The sequence below is a fragment of the Hylobates moloch genome, unplaced genomic scaffold (genome assembly GCF_009828535.3).
Source record: "Hylobates moloch isolate HMO894 unplaced genomic scaffold, HMol_V3 SCAFFOLD_2, whole genome shotgun sequence".
Classification (NCBI taxonomy): domain Eukaryota; kingdom Metazoa; phylum Chordata; class Mammalia; order Primates; family Hylobatidae; genus Hylobates; species Hylobates moloch.
The window spans coordinates 85,902,312-85,929,946 of NW_026652277.1; the positions used below are offsets into that span (position 1 = coordinate 85,902,312).

The 27,635-nt window shown below is 36.3% G+C and overlaps 1 protein-coding gene and 1 long non-coding RNA gene across 2 annotated transcripts in view; one reads left to right on the plus strand and one right to left on the minus strand.

The window, feature by feature from the left end:
* Positions 1-27,635, plus strand: part of LOC131382634 (uncharacterized) — a 1,005,882-nt gene that overhangs the window by 863,237 nt on the left and 115,010 nt on the right. The window lies entirely within an intron of this gene.
* MEI4 (meiotic double-stranded break formation protein 4) overlaps positions 24,287-27,635 on the minus strand; it is a 383,241-nt gene continuing 379,892 nt past the window's right edge. The window contains exon 7 of the transcript XR_009212197.1: positions 24,287-24,360. The gene's annotated coding sequence lies outside the window, so the exon portion shown is untranslated. The remainder of the gene's footprint in view (positions 24,361-27,635) is intronic.

Below are 27,635 nucleotides of genomic sequence, written 5' to 3' on the forward strand. Positions count from 1 at the left end.
GCATTTGTCTACTTTTGCTTTTGTTTTCTGTGCTTTTGAGTTATTGAAAAAAAAAAAAAAAAACACCTCTTCCCCAGATCAATGTTAAATGTTTCTCCTATGCATTCTTCTAGTAGTTTTACAGTTGCGTGTCTTATATTTAAATCTTTCTTCCATTTTGAGTTGATTTTTGTAGGCAGTGAGAGATGAAGTTCTAGTTTCATTCTTCTGCATGTTGATATCCAGTTTACCCAACACCATTTGTTAAAGAGACTGTCCTTTCCTCAATGTGTGTTCTTGGAGCCTTTGTCATAGATTAGTTGACTGCAAATGCATGGATTTATTTCTGGGTCATATAGATACTCTATTCCATTGGTCTGTGCATCTTTTTTATGCCAATTCCATGCTCTTTTATTTACTATTGCCTTGTTGTGTATTTTTAAGTCAGGTAGTGCAATGTCTCCAGCTATGCTATTTTTGCTCAAGATTGCATTGGCTCTTCAGGGTCTTTTGTAGTTCCATGCAAGTTTTATGATTTTTTTTCTATTTCTGTGAATAATGTCATTGGCATTTTGATAGGGATTAAATTATATCCATAGTTTGGGAAGTATGGGCATTTTAACAATGTTAATTCTTCCAATCCTTGAACATTGGACATCTTTCCATTTATTTGTGTTTTCTTCAATTTCATTATTCAATATTTTGTAGTTTTCATTGTAGAGATCTTTCACCTCTTTGATTGTATCTGTGAGGATGTTTCAGGATGAGGTTAACCTTTGAATTGGTAGACTGAGTAAAGAAGATTACACTCCCTTATGTCGGTGAGCTTCACTCAATCAGTTGATGCCGCCAAGAGATCAAAAAAGACAAGTACGAGAGAATTCCTCCGCCAAACAGTCTTCAGACTGGAACGTTATATTTTTCTTGCTTTTGGGCTGAAATGGAAACACTGAATTCTTGATGGTTCTCTAGCCTATAGGCTTCAGTTTTGAACTAGACCCCCACCATGACTTTAAATATAAAGCACAGATAGGTTAAAGTAAAAGGATAAAGAAAGATATACTATATTAACACTGATCAAAGGAAAGCTGTTTTAACTCATAAAAATAGATATATTAATTTCAGACAAGGCACACTTCTTATCAAGAAAAATTATTTGTGACAAACAAGGGTATTAAGTGATTTTTAAAATGGGTCAATTTTCCAAGAAGATATAAAAAATATTCACTTATGTGTGAAGAGAATATTAAAATACATGAAGCAAAAAAAAAAAAATGATAGAACTCCAAGAAGCAATAGAGGAATATGCTATTATATCTGGAGACTTCAGCACAACACCTCTCTGTCAAAAATTAACATATCCAATGAGCATAAAATCATTAAAGAAAGAGTTGTACTGAACAGCCCAATCAATCAATTGGATCCACTTTATACATATATATAGAATATTTCATCTAACAACAGAATGCATGTTCTTCTCAAGCTCATAGAAGACGTTAAACAATAGTGACTTCATTCTGTGCCATAAAACACACTTTAACACATTTTTAAAAATAAAAATTATATAAAGTATATGCTTAAAAATGATGGAATTAAACTAGAAATTAATAACAGTAAAACACCTGGAAAATCTGAAATATTTGAGATTAAAGAACATACTTCTAAATAATGTGAGTTAAAGAAGAACTCTCAAAATAAATTTAAAAATATTTAGAACTAAGTAAATACAAATAAAAACACAGGTTATCAAAATTTGTGGAATGCAACCACAGCAGTGGTTGGAGGAAAATTTGTAGCATAAAATATATTAGAAAAAGAGAAATATTCATAATAAACAAACTGAGCTTCCACATTAGAAAAGTAGAAGAAGAAGAGTAAAGCCTAAATCAAGTAGAAAAGTAGAAGTAATAAAAATTAGAGCTTTAACAAATGAAATTGAAAAAGAAAATCCATAAGGAAGAAAAGTTCTTTAAGAAGCTGATTTTTAAAAAAAGATCAATAAAATTGATAAATGTCTAGCCAGGTTAGCAAAGCAATAAGAGAGAAGACACAAATGAACCATATCAAAAATGAAAAAAGAAACATCAGTACTAATTCTATGATCTTTAAAGGGTTAATAAATAAATATTATGGACAACTCTATATCCACAAATTTAAGTCTTAGATGAAATGGTCAATTTCTTGAAAGATACAAAGTACCAAAACTCACTGAAGAGAAACAGATAATCTGAATATAGGATATTGAATCAATAATTTAAAACCTTCTTAAATAGAAAGCATCAGGCCTGTATGATTTAACTGATGAATTTTATTAAACATTTGTGAAGAAAGTAATACCAGTTTTTCCATATATTTTGCAGAAAAAAAATAGAACCAGGGAACACTTTCTAGTTCATTCTGTGAGGTATGCATTCCCCTAACGCTAAAAACCAGGTAAGTACATTAGAAGGAAAGAAAACTACAGAGCACCTGTTGTTTCGAAACAACAGGTGCTGGAGAGGATGTGGAGAAATAGGAACACTTTTACACTGTTGGTGGGACTGTAAACTAGCTCAACCATTGTGGAAGTCGGTGTGGCAATTCCTCAGGGATCTGGAACTAGAAGCAATCCCATTACTGGGTATATACCCAAAGGATTATAAATCATGCTGTTATAAAGACACCTGCACACGTATGTTTATTGTGGCACTATTCACAATAGCGAAGACTTGGAACCAACCCAGATGTCCAACAGTGATAGACTGGATTAAAAAAATGTGGCACATATACACCATGGAATACTATGCAGCCATAAAAAATGATGAGTTTATGTCCTTTGTAGGGACATGGATGAAGCTGGAAACCATCATTCTCAGCAAACTATCACAAGGACAAAAAACCAAACACCGCATGTTCTCACTCATAGGTGGGAATTGAACAATGAGAACACATGGACACAGGAAGCGGAGCATCACACACTGGGGACTGTTGTGGAGTGGGGGAATGGGGAAGGGATAGCATTAGGAGATACACCTAATGCAAAATGACGAGTTACTGGGTGCAGCACACCAATATGGCACATGTATACATATGTAACAAACCTTCACGTTATGTACATGTACCCTAAAACTTAAAGTATAATAATAATAAAAAAACACATAAACATGGAGTCACCATTTGACCCAGCAATTCCACTCCATGGTATACACCCAAGAGAAATGAAAATATATGTCCACACAATAACCTGTACACAAATGTTCACAGCAGCACTATTCACAATAGCACAAAGGTGGAAACAACCTACATGTTCATCAATGGATAAGTTAAAGGAAATGTGGCATAGTCATACAATGGAATATTATTTAGCCTTCAGAATAATGAAGTTACACATGCTACAACATTGACGAAGCTGGAGAACATTATGCTACATAAAAAAGCCATTCACAAAGTACTACATATTGTATGATTCTATTGACATGAAAGGCTCAGAATAGGCAAAATTACAGAGACAGGAATTGGACTAATGATGGCATAGGCCTGGGGGTGTGAGGCTAGTGGAAGCATAAGGAAATGGAATGTGAATACTAATGGGTACTGGGTTTCTTACTGGGATGACAGAAATATTTTAAAATCGATTGTGGTGATGGTTGCACAATCCTGTGAACACAGTAAAAACAATTGTATATTTAAAAAAGAAAAACTACAGAGCAATAGCTCTCTCAAATGTAAATGCAAAAATTCTCAACAAAATATTAGCAAAATCAAATAAAATATGTATAGAAACAACTACAACCCACAACCAAGTGAGATTTATCTCTGATATGCAAGGCTGGTTCAGCATTCCAAAATCAATGAATGTAATCCATCTCATCAAAGGCAAAATACATAAAGTCAATAACCATGTCAATTGGCACAACAAGTATTTTAAAAATTCCAGCAATTTATTTAATATAAAATCTCTCAGCACTCTAGGAATAGAGGAAAACTTGCTAAGTTTAACAAAGATCATCTGTAAAATACCCACAGCTAACATGATACTTGATAGTGAGAAACTGGATGCCTTCCACCCAAGATCAGGAATAAGGCTAGAAAGTAATGTCCTCTCTCCCCACTCCTATTCAATATCATACTGGGAGACCTAGCTTGCACAGAAAGACAATAAAAGCCATACAAATTGAAAGGGAAGAAATAGAACTTTTTTTTTTCACAGATGAAATGTTTGTCTATGTATAAAATCAGAAAGAATCAACAACAACAACAAAATCAATTGCAAATAACAAGCAGTTACAGAGAGGTTGCAGGATAAAAGGCTAATATGCAAAAGCCAATTTATTTTCTATATACTAGCAATAAACAATTGGAATTTTACATTAAAAACACAATATCATTTATATTAGCACCAAAATAAATAAAATTATTATGTATAATAATCCAACAAAATTCACCAAGGATCTATATGCAGAAAACTACCAAACTCTGATTAAACAAATCAGAGAAGATGATACTTAGTCCAATGTGACCACACACTGTTCCTTAGACGTGTTGCAATGGACTGTACCACTTTAGTGTCCTTATTGTAAATTCTTTGTAAAGAGAAGCATCATTTTACAAGGAAAATGAACTTTAAATTATCCCTTTGATACCTCAAAATTTTATGCTCTTTTTAACATGGTTCAAAATTATTAATGGTTCAGATATCATGAAAGGAAATGGCATATACTAACATTTTATAAATGAGTCATGGATATGTCCTACTTAGGAGTTCAACTGATCATTTGGATTATTTTTTGAGTGATACCTTGGTTCAGTGACCATGACCTGATTTTATGCTTCCTCTTTTCCATTTCTACCAACCTGTTATACTGCTTGAAGCTCAGTTTACAAATCTGTAAAGTGGAACTGGAGATACGTCCGTTGCAGGGCTTAGTGAGAATCACAGATCAATTATGTATGTTGCATTGCATTTAATGAATGCTTACTAAGGATAACTTGGATTCCCTCTGTAACAATAGGTTCTCATTTTTATACAGAAGAGCGGTCACGCTGAAGATTGTGGTGTTAGAGATAGAATGGGATCCATGTGGACAGAGTAGATAACACTGAAAAGTCTGACAGATCTTGAGTCTAATGATATCTGTATGTCCAGCTTACAAGGCGGCCGGGAAAGACAGCTGGGGAATGAAGCTGAAGCTTTTTTTTTTTTTTTTTAAAGAGGCAAGGAATAATGACCACAAATACTTTATGAGACTTCTTTTACTTTGTAATTTTTTATTTTTTCATTATCCCCATGGTGTCAAAAGACAGCAACTTCTAAGGGTATATGATGCTGAATAAATGTGTATGGGAGATATACAGTGGAGCAGCTGCTGTTTGATGAGCTGAGCGAAGACATTAGGAATAGGGTAAAGGGAAGCCATCGATTCACTGTAGCAAGGCAGACGAGTGAACATAGCCCTCCCCCAGATGCTTATATAAGAGCTCTTTGCTGCGCAAAGGTTTTAGAAAGCATGGACATTCGGGGAACCAGCAGCAGGGTCAATGCCGCCCTTGACTGGGTCTTGCCAGTAACAATTTCATGCAAACTAATGTTACTCAACTCTTAGTAAATCTTAACACTCTGCTACTCATCTTATAAGAATCCTCTAATTAACTCTTCAGAATAACTCTGTGAGGAAACTGTTTTGTTGTCATTTTACAGGTGCAGAAACTGAGCCTTAAGAAAACTCAATAACTAGATCACACAACTAGTAAGAGATAGATAGGACTTGAAACAAAGATTGACTTAGGCCACAAACTCTTAACAATTCTACTATATTGTTGCCTAAGATACTAGCTCTCAACAGCATAGAATGAATTCATTTCAAGAATAATAATATCTACTATCTATTGAGCACTTACTGTAACTCAGGTGTACTGCTCTACACACATTATTTTGTTTAATTCTCATCAAATCCCTTTGAGTTAGGTTTTATTTTTCCTGTTTTACAAATGAAGACACTGAGGCTTATATAAGTTATTTGCCCAAGGGCACGGGCTCACAATACAAGAGCAAGGATTGAATCCAGTTGTGTCTGACTCTTAAATCTATTTTTTTAAGTACTGCAAAAATCAAGGGTATTAAAGTCAGAAAACAAGGACAAAATTGGTCTTATATAGAAGATCCCTATTATACCAACTGTAAAATAACAAGCAAGCCATGGCCATAAAATACTGTGGTAACCTGTGGAACCTGCCTTATTACTTTATAGTCACACTTCAAATTTATTCAATACACAACTATTGAGATTCTACTATATGCCATGCTCAACATTTTGCACAAAATAAATCAGGTTAATCTTACGATAGCTTTGGTTCAAAGACTGGTTCAGTTCTTTATGGTACTTTTCCTTTGTGTGGCTATGTTTTTGTGAAGGTTGTTTTCTCTTCCAACACAGCTTAACTCTGCCCTTGCACCTAAAAAAACAACATTCATCATAATGATTTTCAGCATCAGAATGACAGCAGCCTCAACATTTTGTTTCCCAGGTGAGGAATGAGCATGCTCATCCACATCACGGCAGAGGAAGCAAAAATCTTCTTCATGGCCAAAAAACTCACATCCAGCTCCCTCTTCAGTTTTTGAATATTAGCAGCTTCTTTGAATTTAACTGAAGCAGAGACTATTGTTGGAATAAAAGCAGCATTAATTAAAATTGTCTGTTGAGTCCCATGACAAATTTGCTATTATAAGTTAAAGCAAAGAGAACATGATGCTGTGTTGTTTATAAGATAGAGGGAATTTCCTGGGAGTATTTGTAAATCATTATCAGAGCTTGTCCATGGTTGTCAGGACCTTCACAGATAGAGTCTCACTTTTAGAATATAATTCTTAGTGCCAAGATAATGTGTAAGCAAGAGATATAATTTGATAGATAAAGCTATTTAAATAAAACTTATGTATTCAACTGATTATAAAAAACATTACTGGCTGACTGTAGAAAGCCTGAAAAACATAGAAAACTATAAAGATAAAATTCAAATCACCTGTAATCTCTGGTTTTAGCAGCAACCACTCAGTATTTATAGGATTTTGCTGTTTTTCTTAACCATATGTAGTTTTACATATTGAGTTGTAAGTGAAAATAGTGTTTTTAATTTAGCATCCAATTATAAGAATTTTAACTCTTCATAGCCATCATTTACCTTGACTGGATTACGAACATCCTATAATATTTTTTTACAGTTCCTTTATTGTGAATCTTTTAAAAAATGGAACTCTAATGTATTTATCTAGACAAGAGTTATAGTATAAAAACTTTAATTTTCTCATTTATAATAAACTATATAATTATTTTCTTTTCATAAGTATTAATTATTCCAATCAATCGTTAATCTATCTTCTCTACAGGAGAACCAACCACTGTTCTGATTAAAATGACCAAAATTTCCCTTTCAAATGAATGCTCAGCCACCTCATTTACCATCAGATCATCTCCCAAGGTCAGCTTTACTACATCAGCTCAGCCAGTGCAACCTTGACAGTTTTGTGCATGTGTAAAATACGTGGGATGTATGTGTGCGTACTTGTAAATTCAATGAGGCTCTTTAGGGAGAAGCCTATTTGTAACTTTCTCCTTTTTTCAGTATTTTTAAAAATGGCTTTAAGATCTGTGGCATCAGTTCACTCTCTGAGGTTCTTACAGAAACAAAACAAAAAAAAAAGTTTAACGCCTACTCATAGTCATTAGGGAAATTAGAGAACACTCCTAAGAAATACTTCTAATGTCTACCTGTCACACCCTTACTTTCTGCCCATTTCAGTTTTTATCTGCAGTTTCTTGAAAAAGATGATCCATGCTAATGTAGTTTAAACTTTTCAAATAGGGAAGCAAAATAAAAGTGTGCTTTAGATAAAGCATTAAAGAAAATTGGTATTGTGTTGTTTATCTAACTTTGTACTTGCTGAAAGTGACAAGAGAAACTTGTTTATTAATTGATAAATATGAGCATAACTTTGCGTAAATGTCCACTTATTTTAGAAAAATAGCAACTGGAGTTTACTTGTAGGCTAATGAACCCAGATGAAAGAGTCAGAGGCCTTAATAGCAATTACATGTCAACCACAAAGCCATTCGTAGCATAATCTTGCCAGTAATAAACGTGTTCTTATTATTTTTATACCTGTTTTCCATGTTGCAGAAAGTAAACTACAGTACTAATAAAATATCAGAACTATAGACATTATGTAAGCTGAGCTTCTCTTCAAATTTCTTTCTGCCTTTCTGTATTAGAATCCATGTTCAAATTGTATACAACACTTCTAAAACATTTGCTATTGCCTCTTTTGTATGTGTATATTAAAAATGAGATAGGCTGGGCATGGTGGCTCACGCCTGTAATCCCAGTACTTTGGGATGCCAAGGTGGGTGGATCACTTGAGGTCAGGAGTCCAAGACCAGCCTGGCCAACATGTTGACACCCTGTCTCTACTAAAAATACAAAAATTAGCCTGATGTGGTGGCCCACGCTTGTAATCCCAACTACTCAGGAGGCTGAGCCGGAGAATTGCTTGAACTAGGAAGGTGGAGGTTGCAGTGAGCCAAGATTCCACTGTACTCCAACCTGGCCAACAGAGCGAAACTCAGTCTCAAAAACAAAACAAAACAAAACAAATAAATAAAACACAGTTTTATTCTTTCACACTGTGTCTCCTCCTTTGGGAGCATTTTGCATTTTTGGCCCTTATTCCCTTTTGTAGAAATGTTGAGCTAGTAATGTGAAGATTATTACTGATAAAAGGGCAGCTTCAGGTGAGTCAGTTCAGTTTTTATCTTATAACAAACTCAGATGATTTGGGGCTACTTTGAACTAGTTCCCACAAATTACACATTTAATATAGTATTTTATTATAAATTTGATACTATGAAAAATGTGACTTTAATATGCTAGTAGACTGTGCAGTGCATTTATAATGGCAAGTAGAGGTAACAATGCATTTCAGTTCCCTTCAAACACCCTATAGGTCATAATTATTAATTATGAGACCTAAAACAGCAACTGGGAAAAAAACTAAACTTATTATGGAATCAGATACATCTTAGGTGAAAAATAAATATTTATAAAATAAATTATCTTAAAATGTCTAAGACCAAAATGTAAGTATATTTATTTCATTTATTTTCTTACACTTTTGAAATATTTAAGTTCATCTAAAATATTTAAGTTCATCTAGAAAATTATTCAACAAGTAAGATTGTTTTTGCTTTCACTTTAGATAATTGGGAATTCAAATAAAAAGGGATGTTATATCTGATCAAGTGTTCCTCCATTCGTGGTGATTGGAGTAGAGACAATTGTGTTCCCTCAAATGGTTCTTGAACTTTACTTTTGTATATGAACACAAGTGCTTAAGTATTTAAAGAATAATTTCAACAAACCTAAATTGAAAATACAGTAATTGCTAGGAAATTTGATAAAGGCATTTGAAAATTTTCTACTATGAAGTTTTAAAGCATCCAGAGAATGTCATATTTTTGAAATGCAAATTAAAAGGAATAGGTAGATATAAGAAGATATATTTTCTCTTTTTTTTTAATTATACTTTAAGTTTGAGGGTACATGTGCACAACGTGCAGGTTAGTTACATATGTATAGATGTGCCATGTTTGTGTGCTGCACCCAGTAACTCTTCATTTAACATTAGCTATATCTCCTAATGCTGTCCCTCCCCCCTCCCCTAACCCCACAACAGGCCCCAGTGTGTGATGTTCCCCTTCCTTTGTCCATGTGTTCTCATTGTTCAATTCCCACCTATGAGTGAGAACATGCGGTGTTTGTTTTTTTTGTCCTTGTGATAGTTTGCTGAGAATGATGGTTTCCAGCTTCATCCATGTCCCTACGAAGGACATGAACTCATCATTTTTTATGGCTGCATAGTATTCCATGGTGTATATGTGCCACATTTTTTTAATCCAGTCTATCATTGTTGGACATTTGGGTTGGTTCCAAGTCTTTGCTATTGTGAATAATGCTGCAATAAACATACATGTGCATGTGTCTTTATAGCAGCATGATTTATAATCCTTTGGGCATATGCCCAGTAATGGGATGGCTGAGTCAAATGGTATTTCTAGTTCTAGATCCCTGAGGAATCGCCACACTGACTTCCACAGTGGTTGAGCTAGTTTACAGTCCCACCAACCCTGTAAAAGTGTTCCTACTTCTCCAATCCTCTCCAGCACCTATTGTTTCTTGACTTTTTAATGATCGCCATTCTAACTGGTGTGAGATGGTATCTCATTGTGGTTTTGATTTGCATTTCTCTGATGGCCAGTGATGATGAGCATTTTTTCATATGTCTTTTGGCTGCATAAATGTCTGCTTTTGAGAAGTGTCTGTTCATATCCTTCGCCCACTTTTTGATGGGGTTGTTTGTTCTTTTCTTGTAAATTTGTTTGAGTTCATTGTGGATTCTGGATATTAGCCCTTTGTCAGATGAGTAGATTACAAAAATTTTCTCCCATTCTGTAGGGTGCCTTTTCAGTCTAATGGTAGTTTCTTTTGCTGTGCAGAAGCTCTTTAGTTTAATTAGATCCCATTTGTCAATTTTGGCTTTTGTTGCCATTGCTTTTTGTGTTTTAGACATGAAGTCCTTGCCCATGCCTATGTCCTGAATGGCATTGCCTAGGTTTTCTTCTAGGGTTTTTATGGTTTTAGGTCTAACATGTAAGTCTTTAATCCATCTTGAATTAATTTTTGTATAAGGTGTAAAGAAAGGATCCAGTTTCAGCTTTCTACATATGACTAGCCAGTTTTCCCAGCACCATTTGTTAAATAGGGAATCCTTTCCCCATTGCTTGTTTTTGTCAGGTTTGTCAAGATCAGATACTTGTAGATATGCAGCATTATTTCTGAGGGCTCTGTTCTGTTCCATTGGTCTATATCTCTGTTTTGGTACCAGTACCATGCTGTTTTGGTTGCTGTTGCCTTGTAGTATAGTTTGAGGTCAGGTAGCGTGATGCCTCCAGCTTTGTTCTTTTGGCTTAGGATTGACTTGGCGATGCGGGCTCTTTTTGGGTTCCATATGAACTTTAAAGTAGTTTTTGCCAATTCTGTGAAGAAAGTCATTGGTAGCTTGATGGGGATGGCATTGAATGTATGAATTACCTTGGGCAGTTGGGCCATTTTCACGATATTGATTCTTCCTACCCATGAGCATGGAATGTTGTTCCATTTGTTTGTATGCTCTTTTATTTCATTGAGCAGTGGTTTGTAGTTCTCCTTGAAGAGGTCCCTCACATCCCTTGTAAGTTGGATTCCTAGATATTTTATTCTCTTTGAAGCAATTGTGAATGGGAGTTCACTCATGATTTCGCTCTCTGTTTGTCTGTTCTTGGTGTATAAGAATGCTTGTGATTTTTGCACATTGATTTTGTATCCTGAGACTTTGCAGAAGTTGCTTATCAGCTGAAGGAGATTTTGGGCTGAGACGATGGGGTTTTCTAGATATACAATCATGTCATCTGCAAACAGGGACAATTTGACTTCCTCTTTTCCTAATTGAATACCCTTTATTTCCTTCTTCTGCCTGATTGCCCTGGCCAGAACTTCCAACACTGTGTTGAATAGGAGTTGTGAGAGAGGGCATCCCTGTCTTGTGCCAGTTTTCAAAGGGAATGCCTCCAGTTTTTGCCCATTCAGTATGATATTGGCTGTGGGTTTGTCATAGGTAGTTCTTATTATTTTGAGTTACGTCCCATCAATAGCTAATTGATTGAGAGTTTTTAGCATGAAGGGTTGTTGAATTTTGCCAAAGGCCTTTTCTGCATTATTGAGATAATCATGTGGTTTTTGTCTTTGGTTCTGTTTATATGCTGGATTACATTTATTGATTTGCGTATGTTGAACCAGACTTGCATCCCAGGGATGAAGCCCACTTGATCATGGTGGATAAGCTTTTTGATGTGCTGCTGGATTCAGTTTGCCAGTATTTTATTGAGGATTTTTGCATCTCTGTTCATCAGGGATATTGGTCTAAAATTCTCTTTTTTGGTTGTGTCTCTGCCAGGCTTTGGTATCAGGATGATGCTGGCCTCATAAAATGTGTTAGGGAGGATTCCCTCTTTTTCTATCGATTGGAATAGTTTCAGAAGGAATGGTACCAGCTCCTCCTTGTACCTCTGGTAGAATTCGGCTGTGAATCCATCTGGTCCTGGACTTTTTTTGGTTGGTAAGCTATTAATTATTGCCTCAATTTCAAAGCCTGTTACTGGTCTATTCAGAGACTCAACTTCTTCCTGGTTTAGTCTTGGGAGGGTGTATGTGTGGAGGAATCTGTCCATTTCTTCTAGTTTTTCTCTTTTATTTGCGTAGAGGTGTTTATAGTATTCTCTGATGGTAATTTGTATTTCTGTGGGATCGGTGGTGATATCCCCTTTATCATTTTTTATTGCATCTATTTGATTCTTTTCTTTGTTATTCTTGCTAGTAGTCTATTAATTTTGTTGATCTTTTCAAAAAAGCAGCTCCTGGATTCATTAATTTTTTGAAGGGTTTTTTGTGTCTCTATTTCCTTCAGTTCTGCTCTGATTTTAGTTATTTCTTGCCTTCTGCTAGCTTTTGAATGTGTTTGCTCTTGCTTCTCTAGTTCTTTTAATTGTGATGTTAGGGTGTCAATTTTAGATCTTTCTGCTTTCTCTTGTGGGCATTTAGTGCTATAAATTTCCCTCTACACACTGCTTTAAATGTGTCCCAGAGATTCTGGTGTGTTGTGTCTGTGTTCTCGTTGGTTTCAAAGAACATCTTTATTTCTGCCTTCATTTCGTTATGTACGCAGTAGTCATTCAGGAGCAGGTTGTTCAGTTTCCATGTAGTTGAGTGGTTTTGAGTGAGTTTCTTAATCCTGAGTTCTAGTTTGATTGCACTGTGCTCTGAGAGACAGTTTGTTATAATTTCTGTTCTTTTACATTTGCTGAGGAATGCTTTACTTCCAACTATGTGGTCAATTTTGGAATAAGTGCGATGTGCTGCTAAGAATAATGTATATTCTGTTGGGGTGGAGAGTTCTGTAGATGTCTATTAGGTCCGCTTGGTGCAGAGTTGAGTTCAATTCCTGGTATCCTTGTCAACTTTCTGTCTCATTGATCTGTCTAATGTTGACAGTGGGGTGTTAACGTCTCCCATTATTATTGTGTGGGAGTCTAAGTCTCTTTGTAGGTCTCTAAGGACTTGCTTTATGAATCTGGGTGCTCCTGTATTGGGTGCATATATATTTAGGATAGTTAGCTCTTGTTGTTGAATTGATCCTTCTACCATTATATAATGGCCTTCTTTGTCTCTTTTGATCTTTGTTGGTTTAATGTCTGAAGATCTACCAAGCAAAAGGAAGACAAAAAGAAGCAGATGTTGCAATCCTATTCTCTGATAAAGAAAATATATTTTCATTTCCCTATACAATATATAGCATATATTTGAATATAAATGTTAACTATATAATCATACATAATTATATAATAATCGCATTCAAAAGACCAATGTTAACATCGGGAAATATTTGTAATTCATATACCAGAGAAATTGTTGACATCCTTATTTGGCACTCTAGTTAAATATTTCCCCTAGACATCAAATAAAATCTCCAGTTTAAAATACAGAAAACTCTATTTGCAAAAAGTCTTCTTCCCTAGGGCTTTTCAGTTCAAATTAATGCCATCTTCATTCTTTTTTTTATTATTTTTTAATTTAATTTAATTTTTTTATTTTTTATTATTATACTTTAGTTTTTAGGGTACATGTGCACAATGTGCAGGTTTGTTACATATGTATCCATGTGCCATGTTGTTTTGCTGCACCCATTAAGTCGTCATTTAGCTATTTGGTTTTTTGTCCTTGCGATAGCTTACTGAGAATGATGGTTTCCAGTTTCATCCATGTCCCTACAAAGGACATGAACTCATCATTTTTTATGGCTGCATAGTATTCCATGGTGTATATGTGCCACATTTTCTTAATCCAGTCTATCGTTGTTGGACATTTGGGTTGGTTCCAAGTCTTTGCTATTGTGAATAGTTCCGCAATAAACATACATGTGCATGTGTCTTTATAGCAGCATGATTTATAATCCTTTGGGTATATACCCAGTAATAGGATGGCTGGGTCAAATGGTATTTCTAGTTCTAGATCCCTGAGGAATTGCCACACTGACTTCCACAATGGTTGAACTAGTTTACAATCCCACCAACAGTGTAAAAGTGTTCCTATTTCTCCACATCCTCTCCAGCACCTGTTGTTTCCTGACTTTTTAATGATGGCCATTCCAACTGGTGTGAGATGGTATCTCATTGTGGTTTTGATTTGCATTTCTCTGATGGCCAGTGATGATGAGCATTTTTTCATGTGTTTTTTGGCTGCATAAATGTCTTCTTTTGAGAAGTGTCTGTTCATGTCCTTTGCCCACTTTTTGATGGGGTTGTTTGTTTTTTTCTTGTGAATTTGTTTGAGTTCATTGTAAATTCTGGATATTAGCCCTTTGTCAGATGAGTAGGTTGCGAAAATTTTCTCCCATTCTGTAGGTTGCCTGTTCACTCTGATGGTAGTTTCTTTTGCTGTGCAGAAGCTCTTTAGTTTAATTAGATCCCATTTGTCAATTTTGGCATTTGTTGCCATTGCTTTTGGTGTTTTAGACATGAAGTCCTTGCCCACACCTATGTTCTGAATTGTATTGCCTAGATTTTCTTGTAGGATTTTAATGGTTCTAGGTCTAACATGTAAGTCTTTAATCCATATTGAATTAATTTTTGTATAAGGTGTAAGGAAGGGATCCAGTTTCAGCTTTCTACATATGACTAGCCAGTTTTCCCAGTACCATTTGTTAAATACGGAATCATTTTCCCATTTCTTGTTTTTGTCAGGTTTGTCAAAGATCAGATTGTTGTAGATGTGTGGTATTATTTCTGAGGGCTCTGTTCTGTTCCATTGGTCTATGTCTCTGTTGTGGTACTAATACCATGCTGTTTTGGTTACTGTAGCCTTGTAGTATAGTTTGAAGTCAGGTAGCATGATGCCTCCAGCTTTGTTCTTTTGGCTTAGGATTGACTTGGCGATGCGGGCTCTTTTTTGGTTCCATATGAACTTTAAAGTAGTTTTTTCCAATTCTGTGAAAAAAGTTATTGGTAGCTTAATGGGGATGACATTGAATCTATAAATTAGCTTGGGCAGATTGGCCATTTTCATGATATTGATTCTACCAACCCATGAGCATGGAATGTTCTTCCATTTGTTTGTATCCTCTTTGATTTCATTGAGCAGTGGTTTGTAGTTCTCCTTGAAGAGGTCCTTCACATCCCTTGTAAGTTGGATTCCTAGTTATTTTTTTCTCTTTGAAGCAATTGTGAATGGGAGTTCACTCATGATTTGGCTCTCTGTTTGTCTGTGATTGGTGTGTAAGAATGCTTGTGATTTTTGTACATTGATTTTGTATCCTGAGATTTTGCTGAAGTTGCTAATCAGCTTAAGGAGATTCTGGGCTGAGACAATGGGGTTTTCTAGATATACAATCATGTCATCTGCAAACAGGGACAATTTGACTTCCTCTTTTCCTAATTGAATACCCTTTATTTCCTTCTCCTCCCTGATTGCTCTGGCCAGAACTTCCAGCACTATGTTGAATAGGAGTGGTGAGAGAGGGCATCCCTGTCTTGTGCCCGTTTTCAAAGGGAATGCTTCCAGTTTTTGCCCATTCAATACGATATTGGCTGTGGGTTTGTCATAGATAGCTCTTATGATTTTGAGATATGTCCCATCAATAGCTAATTGATTGAGAGTTTTTAGCATGAAGCATTGTTGAATTTTGTCAAAGGCCTTTTCTGCATCTATTGAGATAATCATGTGGTTTTTGTCTTTGGTTCTGTTTATATGCTGGATTACATTTATTGATTTGCGTATGTTGAACCAGCCTTGCATCCCAGGGATGAAGCCCACTTGATCATGGTGGATAAGCTTTTTGATGTGCTGCTGGATTCGGTTTGCCAGTATTTTATTGAGGATTTTTGCATCAATGTTCATCAAGGATATTGGTCTGAAATTCTCTTTTTTGGTTATGTCTCTGCCAGGCTTTGGTATCAGGATGATGCTGGCTTCATAAAATGTGTTAGGGAGGATTCCCTCTTTTTCTATTGATTGGAATAGTTTCAGAAGGAATGGTACCAGTTCCTCCTTGTACCTCTGGTAGACTACCATCTTCATTCTTACCATTGATTCAAATCAAAACTTTAACACTAATCTTTGACTCCTTTATTCTTTCCCTTAGGTCACTACCCATACCCAATTTATTCTCAATTCCCATTAACTCCTCTAAAGTATGTCCTGAACTATGCATTTCTTTTCTTCTCCACTCCTATCACCACCAACATTGACACTCAAATAACACTTCAGTTGTTTCCCTCCTACCATTACTGCTTCCACTTGCTCCAGAACAATTCACTTTGTGCAGCAGGTTGAGAGTCATTTTTATCTTTATATAAATTATTTAAAGTCAGTCCACTAATTATAATATATAATAGTTTCCATTTGAAGGTAGAATGTATTCCAACAATTTTCCAAATCCTGCTGGTCATATGGTAAGCGTGTGTCTAATTTTATAGGAAATTGCCAAGCAGTTTTTCAGTGTCTGTAACTGCTTTATATTTTCGATAAAAGTGACATAAGTTCTTGTTTCTCCATATGTGCAGTGACAGTTCCTATTGTCATTTAATTTTTTTTTGAAATTAGAGTGGTCTCTAAATATCAATTTATTTCCTTTATCCTCTGTTGTTAAATACTGTAGAACATCTTTTTTACAGGCTTATTGGCCACTTATGGATCTTAATTTGTGAAATGCCTCCTCAACTATTTTGTCCATTTTTAGTGTCTTTTTTGTCTTCTGTTTGAGTTTTTAGATACATTAAAGCACAATGCATGAAATAAAAAAATAAACAAATTGTATTTAAATCAATCAAAACTTCTGTGAAACACACTGTTAAAAAAATAAAAGGATAAGCCACTGAAATAAGGTATTTGCAAAAGATACATCTGATCATAGACTTATATCTAAATTTTACAAGGAACTTTGAAACCCTAATGACCAAAAAAGAAAAAGAACCATTGAAGATGGACAAAAGATCTGAATAGAGATCTCACTAAAGAAAATATGCTAATAGCAAATAAACATATGAAAAAATGCTCAATATCATTTGTCATAAGGAAATGTAAACTAAGCAACAGTAAGGTACTACTATAGGCCTATTAAAATTTATAAAATTAAAAAACTGACAATGCCAATTGCTGGTGACGATAAGGAACAATCAGAACTTGCATGTGTTGTCGGTAGGGAGGCAAAATAGCCCAGTCATCTTAGAAGACATTTGACAGTTTCTCATAAAGGTAAACATTGTATTACCATATGGTCCAGCATTTACACTTATATGTATTTGCTCAAATGATTTGAAAATGTACGTTTATGAAAACACCTACATCTTCATTTATAATTGCCAAAAACTAGAAGCAACTGAAGTGTGTTTTAATAAGTACATGCATAAATACATTGTGGTACACACACTTGGAATATATTTTAGCAATAAAAAGGACTAAGCTATCAAGTCATGAAAAGGCATGGATGAATCTTAAACGTGTATTTCCAAATGAAAGAAGTCTGTCTGTAATGGGTGCCTAATGTATGACTCCATTTGTATGACATCTTGAAAAAGGCAAAACTTTAGAAATATAAATAGATCAGTGGTTGGCCAGGGTTTAAAGAGGTGAAGGATCAAATAGATGAGCCACAAATGATTTCTTAGGGCAGTTAAACAATTCTGTCTACTACAGCATTGATATTATGTATGTATCAAACTCATAGAATTCTATAGCACAAAGAGTGAGCCTTAATGCATGCAAGTTTAAAAAAAAAAACTATTTAGGAGATCTAGGAGTCCTAGGGCAGAATGTAGATTGTGATGAAAAAAATATAACTGTATTGCAAATATAAGAAACAACCTCACTGAAGGGGTTAAAGAGATAAAGTTACTGAAATAAGTAATTTTGGAAACCAGTGGAGACTATAAAACTAAAGACTAAAGACTAAAGAACATGTACATAACACTTTACTTGAGAAAGATTTTTCTCCACAAGTATACAGGTTAACAATTCTGAAACCCCTAGATATATCTATACTATATACATATACTGGAGTTGATCACTTGAGTCAAGAGACAGTAGATGGTAAGGGTCAAGTTTTTCACTGCTGGAATGAAAGATTGCAAATAAATAAGCAGAGAAGGCTAGAATAATTCATGAGGTAATGGATTAGAGTTGGAGACATTAGCATAAACTCATATATAGCTTAATGTATATAGTAGATACAGATAGATACATATAGAAATATCTATAGATATGTTTATACACAGATTAGTTTAATATATATATAAAGCTATATATACACATAGGCACACAAACAGTGATATGTTCTTGCTTGCCAGCTCAGAAGGCCTATGATGATAACCTGGTAGCAACAAGCATACCCAGGTCTTGGTTTCTCATAGGAGAAATCAGCATTTACTGGAGAAATGGCAGATTCAGGACTTCAGTGGGGAATATATAAGCTTGTAATGCTAGAAAGTAAGAAAGTGGTTAAAAAGCACAAACAAAACAAAAACACCATTTTAATAGGAGTTTATCAAAGAAACAAAGGAGCTCATTGAAAGAGCTCCAAATAGCCAAAGCTAACATACCTTGATTAAAACAATGAATAACACAGTACTGCATCGTAAGTCAAAAGTATAAAATACATTTCCAAGAAGAATAATTTTAAATAATTTATATAGATACTCCACCCTGAAGGAGCTGGAGTGTGATTTCCTCACTCTTTAAATGTGCCCAGCATATAGTGACATTCTTTCATATAGTGGCATTCTTCCAGACAGTACAGCACGGAAAGTTGGAAAGCAGGGGGCTTGTGACTACACTGGAGAAATCTGATAATTGCTACCTTAGCAAGTGACAAAAGCTAACATTAACAGTGAAAGTCAGGTTCATAGCACATGCCCTTTATATGAGGTGCTCCATAAAAGGGCTGTATATGCAAAGCAGCCCCCAAATGCCAAAGGAGTGTAGAAACAAAAGAAGGAGGCAGAGAAATCCAGTTTGTCAGTTTTAGGTGATTTATTAGGGGAACTTACAGACAGAAGACTGGTCTTGGGCAGCTGCAAGACAGGTGGATCTCCACACTGTTACTCCCCAGACTTAAGGCTTATATACCATAAGGAAAAAAATACATGTGTTCTGTGCAAGACAATTAAAGGCTACCCTCCAGAAAAGGCAAGAATGCTATATGCATCATAGCCTATAATTTGCACAATAAAATCAATGTTGCTTTGTTCTTATACTAGGGACAGTAAATAAAGTAGAAACCAGAAGGCATTCACTAAACTGGGGCTAATCAGAATATATTAGCAGCATTTTTAGGGCAATTAAGCAATTCTGTATACTACAGTATTGACATTCCATATTTATCAAACCCATAGAATCCTATAACACAAAGAGTGGGGCTAGTAGATGTGGATTAGCATCCAAGATGAAGTAACTTTTGTCTCCACCCCTCTAATCTGTCTTACAATCTCATGCCCACCTCTTCCATGATGGTCCCTGATCGTTCAGAGGAGAGGGGTGCTACAGTCATTTCAATGGTTTCAGTGACAAGTTGCATCAGTTAATTTTCTACCTGTAAGCAGAAGTCAAAACAAAAATACAAACAACAAGCAATGATACTTATGCCAGGCATAAGGCATAGAATGCCTTTTACTACGATGTTTCCCAGGATCCAAAGCAAGAGGCTTTTTGTAGCACTGAACAGCAACAGAAACAGATGACTGTTGGAGGAAATACAATTTTTAGTAGGTACTTGGTAGAACAAGCAAAATAATGGTGTAGGCTCACCTCTGCTGGACAGGACATAGGCAGTCAAATGATTATGTGATGGGGGTGCATACCAAACATGTTGCCCAAGGGGTGAAGGTGCCAGTATTATCTGTCAGGTTACAGGGGCAGCAAGATACCATGTTAAATGGCTGACCAAAGTTTACTTTAAAAGGAACTCTGTTCCAGTGTGTTGGTATTTGGAACATCTTGATCCAGACTCCAAAAGGATCAACGGAGACCACCTGAGTTGACCAGAAAATTCCTTGCTCTCTGGTGAGAAATAACCTATGTAACCTTAAGAAAGTTACCAGTCCAATTCTCATTCCGTTGTCCCCTATCCTGGCTCAAGATCTTGGGGGAGTTGGAAATAACATTTGCTGCTGACCTTTGATCAACTCCAGTAGATGTTTGTCTGGTCAGACTTTCTTCACAACTCACAGTTAATGAACCCTTCTCTATGGTGATCCTGAGTCATTGGTATGTTGCCAGCCCTGTATTTTCTCAATGAATTCAAGTTTCTAATGACTTGAAGCAAAACCTTCACCTACCCATGCAAAGTATTGGAGTATGAGAGTGCTTGAAGTTTTGCCTTCACAATACCATGTTTCCTTTCAATTAACCTTCTGCTTGGTGATTATATGGCTCAATCTTGGACATCATGTTCACTGAAATATCGTGTCTCAGTCATTAACAATGCATCAAGAGTATCCATATATGACACTGTTTTACTTCAAGCCATTAATGGTGACTATTTTGTTTGCCCTTTTGCAAGGGAAGGCCTGAAAAAATTCCATGGCATATGCCAGTGCACATTTTTGTTCCAAGCTTACTGGCAGCAGGGGTTTAATGTAGTCTATCTGCCAGTCTCTCACAGGTGCAGCTGTTCTATGCATATGTCCAGATATATATGGATGTGGCAAGGGCATATGGGAGCAAACTAAGCAGTTTGTTATTGCTGCTGCTACATTTGCATAGTGGAGGGGGCAATCTTGCTTCCTTTGCTATTTTCTAGCCCATGCATACACTGTGATGTCCACTATATTTATTACCCAATCAACCAGCTTGAAGATTGCAAAGGAGCCAATGTTCTCATTTTTGCTAGGATATCAGCCTCCATGTTACCAGTGGGAAGTGAATCTAACAAGTGTGCTGAAACATGATACACAATTACACTCTCAGTGGGCTATTGTAGCCTTTTCCAAATGTCTTTCCACATGGTAGTTCCCCACAGGGATTTGTAAAGCACACAGGAGTCATCCTAGGCCCACTGGGCAAGCCAAGTTGTAAGAGCCTCAGTAATGCCCAACTATCTGTATAGACAACTATAAGCCATGGCTTGTGGGTCCAAACCAACTGTGCAGGTCAGAGTTCTGCCCATTGATTGCCCTGCTGCATTCCTATCTCAAACCAGATAGTATCTGTCTATGGATAGACAGCTATGCTAATACTATCTGTACACAGAGGTTACCTTGGCTCGACCCGTCTTAATCCCAAGCATATTTAGGGATAAGAGCCACGCCTTTGTGTGTCATTGGAGGCATCACCTGTGGAAGCTCCACAGCAGGGGCAGCACTAGTCTCATAGTGTGCTGGCCCTGAGCATGCAGTTTATTTTTCAAGGGACTCGTGGAAGGAGCCCTACATTGTTGCAGGCATGCATGCCACTTCTGTAAAGTGAAGGCCTGAGCAATAGTTGAGACAGACCTGGAAAACAATCCCTCTAGCCAGACCTCAGTAGGGAGACCTGTTCTCTCTGTTTCCAGCAAAGCAGCACTTATGGGTTCAACTTGTGCAAAGCTTTGTATATGCCCAGGACCTGTTCAATTGGGGAACACTGGGTTTCAACATACTTTCATAGCTGTGACCAGAATCCTAGGGGAACTTCTTTCTCATGCGGGACTTGTGAGATGTGGCCCTTATGGTCACATCTAAAGACACTGATATCCTGGGAAATGGGGAATCTAATGCTTGTGTTTAAACTACTAGTATTTTAGCCTTAGCAAATGCTTCTTCTCATTATTTATCCCAGCAGCAACTAGATTTCTTCATTTATTATTCTGTGTAGGGGATGCAAATATTGAGCTAAATGTGGACTAAAGCCTGCCAATATCCCAAAAGGCCTGGACAATGTTGTAACTATTTAACTGTTTTAGGCAAGTAAAAATGTATTTTGTCAATGACTGCCTGAAATAAGGCATGTGTTACCCAACCAAGCAACCCTTAAGAAGTTTACAGCTGGTCCTGGGCCTTATATCTTTGGCAATTGATGGCCTATCCTCTGCATTGGAAAAGGGTGCACAATGCATCAAGGTGTGTTGCTGTAGCAATGACAAATCTTCAGAAGTTAGCATAATATCATCAATATAATGCCTACAAGTCAGGGTGTAAAGGGATGCTGAAGAAGTCATTAACTAAATCTAACACAGCACGATATGTGCCTATATTATTTGTTCTATCACTTGAGTTACATTAGGCACAGTACCATGTACCTTGGATATCACCTTATTTAGTTCCTGGTTGTCTATGTGTCATCAGATTTTCTTACTGGCCATACAAGACTGTTGAAAGAACTCTAAGCTAGCTGCGTAATATTAAGTATGGCCAGTTCCTGCATGGTGGCTGTAATTTCTTTTATCCCACCAAGAAGACAATATTGTTTCACTTTAACAATATGTTGTGGGGAGGGAGTTGTAGGATTGAAATACCTTTTACCAGCCAGAGTCATAAGTGGGATTCCCCCACAGACATTTGTAAAGCACATCCTAAAAGGACATTCATACCCAAGATATTTTCTGAAACACATGAGATAAAGACAGTAGAATAAGCACCAGGGGACTCCATTCAAAACCAAGGAGGGGAGGAGTTTGTTTCACTCAGATTATTTCCGCCCCCCTGCTCCCAATGACCACCTATAGCTGCCCATTTACTCAGCTGTCTTTCTGGGTTTCATGAATTAAGATGCATTATGCACCCGTGTCCACTAAAGCTAAGGTTCTCTGCTTGTTTTTGAACTCCAATAGATTATGAGCTCCACCTGGGGCTTCCGGTCACCCCTATAGCTTTTCCATGAAGGCAAGTTTGGCCCCACCTCTAGTCTCTAGGCTGGAAAGGAGTATCACTCCTGGAACACAGAGATTGGGGTTCTTTTATATGGGGTTTCTTCTTTTCCTTCTCCTTCTTTTTGGGGCACTGGGAAGGGTCTAAACTGTTGATCAAGAGTCGGGTCTTCTCAAAGCCTCACAATATAGAGTTAGGATGCTTGTCTATGTTTGTTTGTTTGTTGTCTACCCCAGCTGAGATCAGATCATGCCACATTTACTTCTAGAAATCCTAACGGGGCCTCTTTGACCTCCCTTTTTCAATCTAGCAAACTTTATTTATCTCATTTTCCCTTTAGTGAGCGGTTGGGCTTTATCTCTTCCCTATTTCCTTTTTCCAAAATCAGAAATGGCTTCTCTCACCTCACATACATCTTGTCCCACAAGGGAGACATGCCTCTTCTGGGGGCCACTTTGTCTCATTTTTTTCAGCTTTACTCCCTTCCAGGGATGTGCAGTCCTTATTGGTGTCCCATAGAGGCTAAGATTTCTCTTGGCTGCTGTTTAAAAGGTTTTGCTCTGTCCAATATTCCTGCTGAGTGCTGCATGTTTTGGGATTTTGCTTTCTGCAGCATGAGCAGTTTTGCTCTTAAGGGGAGTGAATAATTATCTTCCTCCTCCGAGTAAACCTCTATGCCATCATCTCACTCACAAATTGGTTTGCTGGAATTCCAGATATATGCATCCTAGCTTGGTTTGCCAAGGACAGTCTTCACTTTCAGCCTGTGTAGCTTTCTTCCTCGCAGACATACAGAGTGGCAAGCTAAGGTTTACAACTGTGCCTCTTGAGTTTCAAGCTTATTCACCAAACCAGACACCAACACAGATGTGGAAGTTCTCATATCCTTTCTTCACTGCAATTCTTTCTCCAGCTTTCCTACACTCACCTCAGCAGTTACCTGTGGCCACTCCCACAGATCATAACAGCAGCAAACTCAGGGTCACAGCTCCAAGAACTTTCTTACCACAATGAATCATATTGCTTTTTTACTAACAAGCTTTCTAGACCTTCTGGTGTTCTGGGCATGTTCTCATACACTGTAGTCCACAAGCATCTAGCAAATGGGCAACACCACCCCACACAGAGGAGGAGGAACCCCTAGGATTTCCCCGATGGATGCTTCTTTCTCCTTTCCCATACTTTAGTTACCTGACTCCTGGCTAGCTGTCCATTTGTTCAGTGAAAAGGTCCTATATGCACAGTAGCCCCCAAAAGCTGAAGGAGCCAAGAAACCAAAGGAGCCAAATGAATCCAGTTTATCAGTTTTGGGTTATTGATTAGGGGAACTTACAGAAGTCTTGTCTGGGTGGCTGCAAGACAGTTTGGTCTCCACACTGTTGACTCCTCAGATTCTTTCTGTATGATACAGGAAAGTTCTCTGCAAGACAATTAAAGGCAACCCTCCAGAAAAGTCAAGAATGCTGTATGCATCATAGCCTCTGGTTTGTGCAGTAACATTAAAATTGCTTTGTTCTTAGTCTAGGAACAGTAAATATAGTAGAAATCAGGAGGCATTCAGGGGACTGGGGCTAATCAGAAGTCAACATGGCAGATTAGCATAAAGATGGAGTCACTTTTGTGATGAAAATGGCACTTTACCTCTATGGTTCTCTCAAAACCACTGAAAACAGTCTAATTATGAGGAAAACACCTCAGACAAATCCCAGTTAAGAAAAATTCCACAAAATATCTGAGCAGTACTCTTCAAATTTGTTAAGGTAGTCAAAAACAAGGAAAATCTGAGAAAGTTAACACACCCAACAGTAGCCTAAGGAGACATGATAACAAGGATCCTGGAATAGATAAAAGGACATTAGGCAAAAAATAAAGACATCTGCATAAAATTTGGACTTTAGTTAATAATGTTTCATTATTGGTTGATTAGGAGTGACAAACACACCATACTAATGTAAGGTTTTAACAATAGAGGAAGCTGGCTGTCAGGTGTGCGAAAACTCTTTGTCGTATCTTTGCAACTTTTGTGTAAATTTAAAATTATCCTAAAGTAAAAAGTTTACTTAAAAAATATTACATTTAGTAAAATAAATTAGATAACAGAAGAATATATACTGCATTGACTCATTTGCATGAAAGTATAAGAAAGATCATTCTAATCTTTAGTGATAGAGAATAAGTAGATCAGCAATTTCTGGGTCCAGGGATGAGGATTGGATTGGGGATTGGCTGTTAACTGATGCAAAGAAGTATTTTCAGAGGTGACAAAACATTCTGTAACTTATTGCCACACTGATAAGTGTGAATATACGTGTGTGTATATATATATGTATTTGTCAAAACTCTACACTTAAAATGTGTGCATTTTATTATATGTAAATTATACTCCAATAAAGTTTTAAAAACCCCATTATAAATAAGGGTACTATAAGTGATTGGAGCTGGAAGATTAGGGAACACTCCAACCATGAACTTTCAATGTCACTTTGACTAGAAGCCTCATCCATTTATTTTACAAATTCTGCTTACAACTTTTAAGATACATCCTCCAATTCCATTTTACTAAAAATAGTTTTCAATATCTTGGGCTTAAGTCTTAGATACATCATTTAAATAAGAACATCTATTTTTAGTTAATTCAATGTATCTGAATCTGGGAGGAAAAAATATATCTTATAAAATTGGGGAGATATTTATTTATTTATTCACATATCGTATTCATTGGTAGAGAAGAGCTGATGACTGATTTGCTTCATCTTCCTTGGAAAAAACATGTTTGTTATGATTAGAGGCATTTTCTTTTGTGATTTTACATTTGACTTTTTTTCTATCTGGCTACTTTCTTTGTAGAAAATATTCCTCTCTGAGGGCCTGGTAATAATAATTTATATAATTCATTTTGTGCTATACAAAATGAAGATAATAGAAATAATAGTTTATGTGAACATAATATATATTTCAAGTAATATAAAGAGATTCATACATGTTGTTTAATCTTCAGTCTGAAAGCCTTTCCAATTTAATAAGATGTCAAGAGAGCTATTAATAACTGAGAGCTGAACACTACAGTAAAGCGTGTATGCTGACTTCTTTAACAGGAAAAGAATGGCTTTTTAATTGGACTGGATGCTGTATTGACAGAATAACAAGAGAAAAATTAAATCATTATTCTTTGGCAGCACAATGCTTCCTGTCCATACCAATGATGAAGAATAAAATAGAATATTGTCCTTTCTTCTTTTTATAAACTATTGAAAATCACATGTAGACATTCAGTTGCATGTGTTTATTTATATACATGAGGTGCAGAGTAGTACACTAGGCAAGCAGATACACTTTACTATTGTACATATTTCTACCATTTGGTGAAAACCAAGTTGATGACTTAGGCAAAAACCTTTTGTTATTTTCCATTTCCTTACATAAGTGCAAAAAGATCTAGACTTCTCTGTGGATATGCAATTTTACATAATGAGGCAATATTTATATTGAGAAAAGGTCATATGCAGTTTTACTTCAACTATCAACATATTTTTTTATTATAAAAATATTCTACCTGCTAATCATCTTAACTAAAAGGTATTTGCCTAAAACAGGTGTTTAAATGACCTGTGTAACATTTATTTGAGTGACACTTAATATTATAACATGCCCTCTTCTTTTCTATGTCCCATTTTCTCTATCAAAAATAAATTCATAATTATATACATAAACATAAAGATAAAATAGTGGCTGATCTGGCACCGTTGCCTCAATGCAAGACAGATTTGCTGTGCTAGTGCTAGAGCTTCTTCTGCCCAATTCTGCTTCCATCACTTCCACCACAAGCAAGAGCTTCTGCACAGCAAAAGAAACTTTCAACAGAGTGAACAGACAACCTACAAAATGAAAGAACATTTTTGCAAACTATGCATCTGACAAAAGTCCAATATTTGTCATCTATAAGGAATGTAAACAAATGTGCAAGAAAAAAAAACCATTAAAAAGTGGGCAAAGAACATGAAGTCACTTTTCAAAAAAAGACATACCATGCGGCCAAAAATCATATGGAAAAAAAAAAAAGCCTAACATCACTGATCACTAGAAAAATGCAAATCAAAACCGCAATGAAATATCATCTCACACCAGACAGAATGGCTACTATTAAAAAGTCAAAAAATAACAGATGATGGTGAGGTTGCAGAGAAAAAGGAATACTGTTGGTGGGAGTGTAAATTAGTTCAACCATTGTGGAAGACAGTGTGGTGATTCCTCAAAGACCTGAAACCAGAAATACCATTCGACCAGAAATTGCATTACTGGCTGTATACCCAAAGGAAAATACAGTATTCAGCCAAGAAGACAATTGTACTTGCACATTTATCACAGCACTATTCACAATAGCAAATACATGGAATCAATATAAATGTCCATCAATGGTAGACTAGATAAAGAAAATATAGTACATATATACCATGGAATATTATGCAGACATAAAAAATAATGAGATTGCATCCTTTGCAGAATATGGATGGATCCGGAGGCCATTATCCTTAGCAAACTAAGGCAGGAACAGAAAACCAAATACCGCATGTTCCCACTTATAATTGGGAGCTATCTGTTGAGAACACATGGACACATAGAGGGGAACAACACATACTGGGGCCTATTGGAGGGTGGAGGGTGAGAGGAGGAAGAGGATCAGAAAAATAACTAATG